General features: G+C 48.2%; 1 protein-coding gene across 1 annotated transcript in view; it reads right to left on the reverse strand.

Moving 5' to 3' along the window:
* The window catches only part of SLC29A3 (solute carrier family 29 member 3), a 174,405-nt gene extending 169,287 nt beyond the window's left edge, over positions 1-5,118 (reverse strand). The window contains exon 1 of the mRNA XM_080401355.1: positions 5,085-5,118. The gene's annotated coding sequence lies outside the window, so the exon portion shown is untranslated. The remainder of the gene's footprint in view (positions 1-5,084) is intronic.
* Positions 5,119-6,000: the final 882 nt, after the last annotated feature.

The raw sequence follows: 6,000 nt of genomic DNA on the forward strand, positions 1-6,000 counted from the left end.
AACTATTCTAATCTTGTCTCCCTTTCTGAATCACCATCCTGTCTCTCAGCAGTGATGGATGGGCTGTCATTGTGCAAAGCCTGCTGTCCCATTGCTAGACAGCTTTCAGAAGACTGTGGTGGTTTCCCATGTTGCTTTTCCACTCAGCCTTGATCTGACAACCCTCTAAAAGGAGCTGGAGGTTTCTTTCATAGCTCCTGATGAGCTGGCACCACTTTCCATGCCATCACAAGCCTCCCAACTTTTGCCCTAGTTGGATGCAGCCAGTGTCTGGATCCTTGCAATTACCCTTTCCTTTTCCAGCCGTGTAGCACAATGGTGGGACAGTATGGGCAGGCTTGTATTATGGGTGCTCACACATGGAAACAGAGGAATTGCCAAATTCACCCCAGAAGGAAAATGAGCAGACATTTATACAAATAGTAAGGGTTTTGGCTCCTTTAGTCTGCAAGGCTAGACACTTGATGATGCTTGCTCCTGCTTTTTCCTCACATTATTTGCCATATTTAGCCTCCTTTCATTCTGCTTTGCCATCACACTAAGCAAACAGGGAATGGCACTTGCCCAGCAAGGGAACGGATGAGATGAATTTGCTCACTGAATAACAAAATGTGTTTTTTCCTTCTGCTCAGCCTCTGACTGAGCCTTGTTTCTGGATTTCAGAAGAAATATTCTCCTTTTCTCCACGTCTCCTCCAAATCCACAGGAAATATTTTGTTCAGCTAGGAAATAAAATTCAAAAAAAAAAATATTTTGACTGTCCAAGGAAATTTTAGGCAGAAAGGTACCAATTAATCTACATTAAAGTGAAATTAGCCTAATATTAAAACAATAGGAGGATGACAAGGGAGAGATCAGCCTCTAATGTCCTCATTAGCCAGTGCTGCTCCTTGTGAGCTTTACATTATGTGAAGGTAGCTGTCTGGTTGCACTTCATTAGCACTGGGGTTAATTACATCTAAGGAGGCAGAGACATGGGCTGTCCCCCTACCCTTGCTGTTGTTCTCCTCCTTGCTTCGCCCCTCACTCCTGGATGGAAGTTGATGTTCCCCTTGACTCCTGTCAATCCTCTATTTGTAGACAGGTAGAACAGGACACATTTTTCAAAACAATAGGTGTGAGCAGTGTCTTTCCAGGAACTCTAGGTAATTTGGGTAATGCTTAGGTACAGCAGGACCACTGCACTGCTGGCACACTGCAGATGAAGTTATGTAGCTGAAATCTTTCCCAAATCCCTCACAAACTCTTCCTGCTCCCCTACAACTCTTTGTGTCCTCCTTTTCTCTCTGGCTTTCACAAGATTTTTGCCCCATCTCCATCCTACATTGCTTTTTCTCCCCCAGCCCCTCTTTTCCCCCTCTGCTTGATGGGCAGCCACTCAGCTCCCTCAGCCACCCCTCTTTCTCCTTCTTCTGTCAACCCTGGCTGCTTATTTTTATTGTTTAGCTTTGGGATTTAAAATTTTTTGACCCCAGTGATGTCAAGTCAGATTGTCTGTCAGCACATCAGGTTGCCAGCAGATGAAGGATGGTTCACAGGGAAGACAACAATGAAAAATTATTATTATTATCATCATCATTAATAATAATAGTAATAATAATAATAGTTGTTGTTGTTGTTATTATTATTATTACACCTCTAAAATTTGGGACCATTTCCCAGAGAGGATGCAGAAATGCTCAAGGGTCTTCCTCCAAAAGTGCCACTGGCCTGGAAGGTAGTAGGATTCAGACACATGGCAAAAGAGTTAGGAACAACTTCCGCAAGAGTGGGGCATTATCTACGGAGGGGCAGCGTACATCTGCCTGAACGCATGAATTATGCACAAACCCAGGCACATGGACAGCTCAGAGATTAAGATGGAAACCGCTTTGATTTGTGGTTTTGAAAGGGCCCTCCAGCACTGGCTGGAAGGGGAACATACCCTTCATGGGGACCACAGGGAGCAGGCGTGGGATGAGAGGATGCATTTGGACCTCTTCTGTTGGGGATTGCAAGGTGATGGCAGGTTATGCCTGAGCAACTCTGAACCCATACTTTTTTCCACCCTTTCCCTGAACATCCTCTCTTGCCCTTGGCTCAAGACATATTCCTGGGTGAGGTACTCCTTTGACCTGCCTCAGTCCCACATCAGCACACCCATCGTAAAAGAAACACAGGGCAGACAGCCTCCCCTGGCACCAGGGAGAGATGCAGTGTCTGAAACAGCGCTCCTGGCATTGCTGCCTCCCTCAGAGAACACACACCCTGCCGGCAAATCCAGAGTTGGGGGAGACAGACCTCAGGCAGTGCCAGGGAGGGCGATCTGCCCAGTGGGAACTTACTGAAGAAGGAGAGCACGTGAACCAAGGTCTCTTACCACCTGGCTGCGTGTTAGGGGATTGGAAAGCACTGTACTGTGAAACGGCAGGATAGCTATTAACCGAAAGCTGCACAGTGAAACTGCGAATAAAATCTATTTCTATTGAACCTTTAAAAGTCCTTATGGATCACTTAGGAGAGAGGATGAGTTCTGGTGGGAGCTGTCAGCAGAGGCAGGTGTCATGCCACACGGGGAGCAACTGGGCAGGTCTGTGCCATAGGCCCCTCTGAAGAGCATCCCTCCTCTCCATGCACAGTGCCCATAACCTGAAGCTTTGCAGGAATCAAGTGCTGTGGGGCTGAATCACACTGTGTCTGGCTGTCCTGCGTGTGAGCATGGTTAGGCTGGAGTGTGTCACTCTTCCTTGAGACTGAAGGGACTCTGCAAATTCACTAAGAACAAGCAGATTTATGGCTGATAAAGCCAGGAGATTACTACAGTTAGTAGAGGTCTTTGCATCCACAGGCTACATTTGTTTTCCCTCTGAAAGTCACCAGAAGACCTTTCCAGATCCAAATGTTTCCCACCACAGCACTACCAGTCATTTGCCTGCAAATTTACTCTGTAACTGCTCTTCAGTCCCTCTCTCACAACCAACCCTCCTTCACAGCGCACCAGAAGTGCCACAGGCCACGAAGCGGGGAGGACGGCACCCGGGCCAGAGCCAGCGGGGCTGCCCTTCCCCGCATCCTAAAAAGAGCAGCTGGAGGGTGGGGAGAAGGCAGCTTTGCAATTAAATCACAGCATGGCAGGAGCTGCAAGGCGAGCCCCTAGATGGGAGAGGACAGTGCTGCATATGGCTGGTTTTGCCGGCTCTTGTCCCTGGGTTTGGCTTGCAGGAGGGTTGGGGTGCTTTAGCAGCAGCCCCTGCCCAAACCAACAGCATGGATCAGCCTGCACCCAGTACATGAGCAATAAAGATTTGCTTTCAGCTCCTTCCCAACCCTCCATGCATACCCTGCTGTCCCCAGCATTGCTGCGGGTACCGCCCTGTGCTGCTCTGCTGCCGCAACCCTCCTTCCCACATGCTCTCCCCCTCCTTCCCCTGCTCCTTTAATTAGCAACTTTTTCTTTGTTCCCTTTAATTAAGCGGGGTGGGGGCAGGAGAGCAGAGGGGGAGGCTGCTGTCAGCCAGATGAGTTATTATCGCCACGCACAAGATCAAAGGCCGGAAGCTCTTGTCTCGTCCTTAATTTGGGCAGCGTCTTTGGGCAAAAGACACTTTTATTTGTGGTTTTTCCGTGGTGGTGGTTGGGATGCCAAGGCGTACACTGGGCTGGAAAGGGAGGGCTGGAGCCCAGGAGGGCGAGTTGGGAGCAGGACTTTGGCTCCCCTTCTTTCAAGCCATAACTTGAAGAGGAATTTGGGTGGCGCCTGGACTCCACATGTGGGCATCGCGGGCAGGTTGGCTAATGCCCGCATGTAAAACCTGATGGTCCAGATACTTGCTTAAGGGAGGGGGAGATGACCAGCTTTTATGCAGATAGGGCATGCAGTTCTGCCAGAGCTTTAATGTAGCGAGCACACTAATTATGGGAAAATAGAGGCAAATGTGGGAAAATAAACCACTCAGGGATGTAAGAAAGAGCAGCCTTAGCTAAAGGTATGAGCAAAGGGCCACGCTACAATGATATTTTTTATGTGCAAGTTTCTCAAGCACATGTGGGATTGTCTAATGAACAGTGTGTCTTTTGCAGAGGAACATATTCTGGGGTGCCAAAGCTTCAGAGAAATTTGGCCTTATTTTATTTTTAATTTGATCTAGCATAACAATACTACAGCATGGGACAGTTCCTTGCTCTGAGTTTAGAAAGTATAAGGCACTGCACCTCACACTAGGTATTTGCACCTTACAGCTGAGTCTCCATAATCAGGTCTGTTTGGGTCCATGGGACTGTAACAGGGCGATGCTCTCATTTTATTGAGATTTATCCTCTTATTAAAAATGCTTTAGAGACTCCCCATCTCACATGCCATACTGTATTTTCTGTCCTTATCACACCCACTCATCTGTACCATGTCCCAAATACTCTGCATACCATTGTAATAACTTTTTTGGTGCTTTTTTTGGTAAACTAGGTCACAATTGCAGGCCGGAAGAGAGACCCCCAATGCTCTATGCCATACAGTACTGCCTTGAAATACGGAAAGTTACAGAAAATCCAAACTGGGCCTCATCTACTATTGAAACACACCTCCTGGCCAGTTCATATTTAATGGTAGCTAAAATTAAAGAAAACAAACAAACTCATAATCTAAGATTAAGGTCTGTGTGATGCTGGAGTGTTGTCTTATAACTGTGTATTAGAAGGCAGAGGGTTGTTAATTAACTTTCTATTGACGAAACAAAGCGCATGGAGATGAACCTTGCTAATCTGTTTTGTGCTAATCAGCACACATTATTAATTTGCTGAAAAAAAAAAAGTCATCCTCTTCCCACTTGAACACAAGTTTAATAGGGCTGGAGTGCGGTTTCGCATTACCCAGGCTTCATTCTTTTGATGACATATGTTGCAGTGCATTTCCTAGTGCATTATGAAGCTTCAGCATAAATAATTTAAGCTAAACTCCAGTTGTTAAAATAAACGAGCAAAGTATCTTTGGTGATTAATTACCCTTCCTTCCTCCTCCCTCCCCTCCCTTCTAAAAGCGCAAGCACCTGTGCCACAGCCCAGCAAAATGTTTCAGTCTCCTGTGACCAAGGGCATCCCGAATGTTTTACCTGGCACAGGGGGGACCGGGATGCTTGGATTTGCTGCAAATGCCTTCTCAGCCCAGGGGAAGCTGGGAGGTGTCAGCAACCAAATCCTGCTCACACTGAGTCAAAAAAAAAATAAAAAATGTTTTGGTGGATTTAATGCTCGACAAATTCCCATTTAACTAGCGGGTTTATGGGACTCAAGTTTTCAATGGGATGAGGTTCAGGTTCTGACTTGCCAGCTTAGAAAGCTTGAATAATCAGTAATAATGTGCTTCTTGGGTCTTTCTGGAAGGACAGCACTCACACAGGACCTCTTACTCACCCTGCTCGCAGCATGCCCAAGCCTGGGCTGCACCCAGTGCCCACAGCTGGGTCCTGCCTGCCCCCATCTAGGTTTTTTTCCTTCTGCTTCCTTGCAGCAATGTGGGCAATGATATATTTCCTTTAAGGAAAGGAAATTTCCTTGAAGTTTGGCTTGTTTGGCTTTCTTGCCCTCTCCTCCCACTCAGGAGGGGACTTCATTCTATTCCTCCCAGCAAGCTCCCACTCACCTACACCACCCAGTCACAGCCCCAGGCTAGCACCAACCCCAGGTGCCCCTTTGTGAGGGGAAAGCGAGGTAAGGGGCTGCCGACCGCCCCTCGCCCATGCCCGGCCTGTCTGGGGACACTTGTGGTACCCAAGGACTCTTGCCAGGAAGCACCTTCGCTTTGCTGCCCCCGTGTCTTCCCTCACCCTTCTCCCTCTCCTCAGCCCTGTCATCTCAGATGAGGAGCTGGGCAGTGCCGGGCACTCTAAGGATGCTTACATGCTCCCGGCACCACAGGGGTGCTGCTCTGGGGGGCAGCCCCAGGCTGCCACCCCCTGCCCGCCCTGGGAGCTGGGCAGGGATGCATACCTGTGGGCACAGTCCCACTGGGGAAAAAGCACCTTCCCC

Source organism: Falco punctatus, assembly GCF_963210335.1.
Source record: "Falco punctatus genome assembly, chromosome: 9".
In the NCBI taxonomy this organism is placed as follows: Eukaryota; Metazoa; Chordata; class Aves; order Falconiformes; family Falconidae; genus Falco; species Falco punctatus.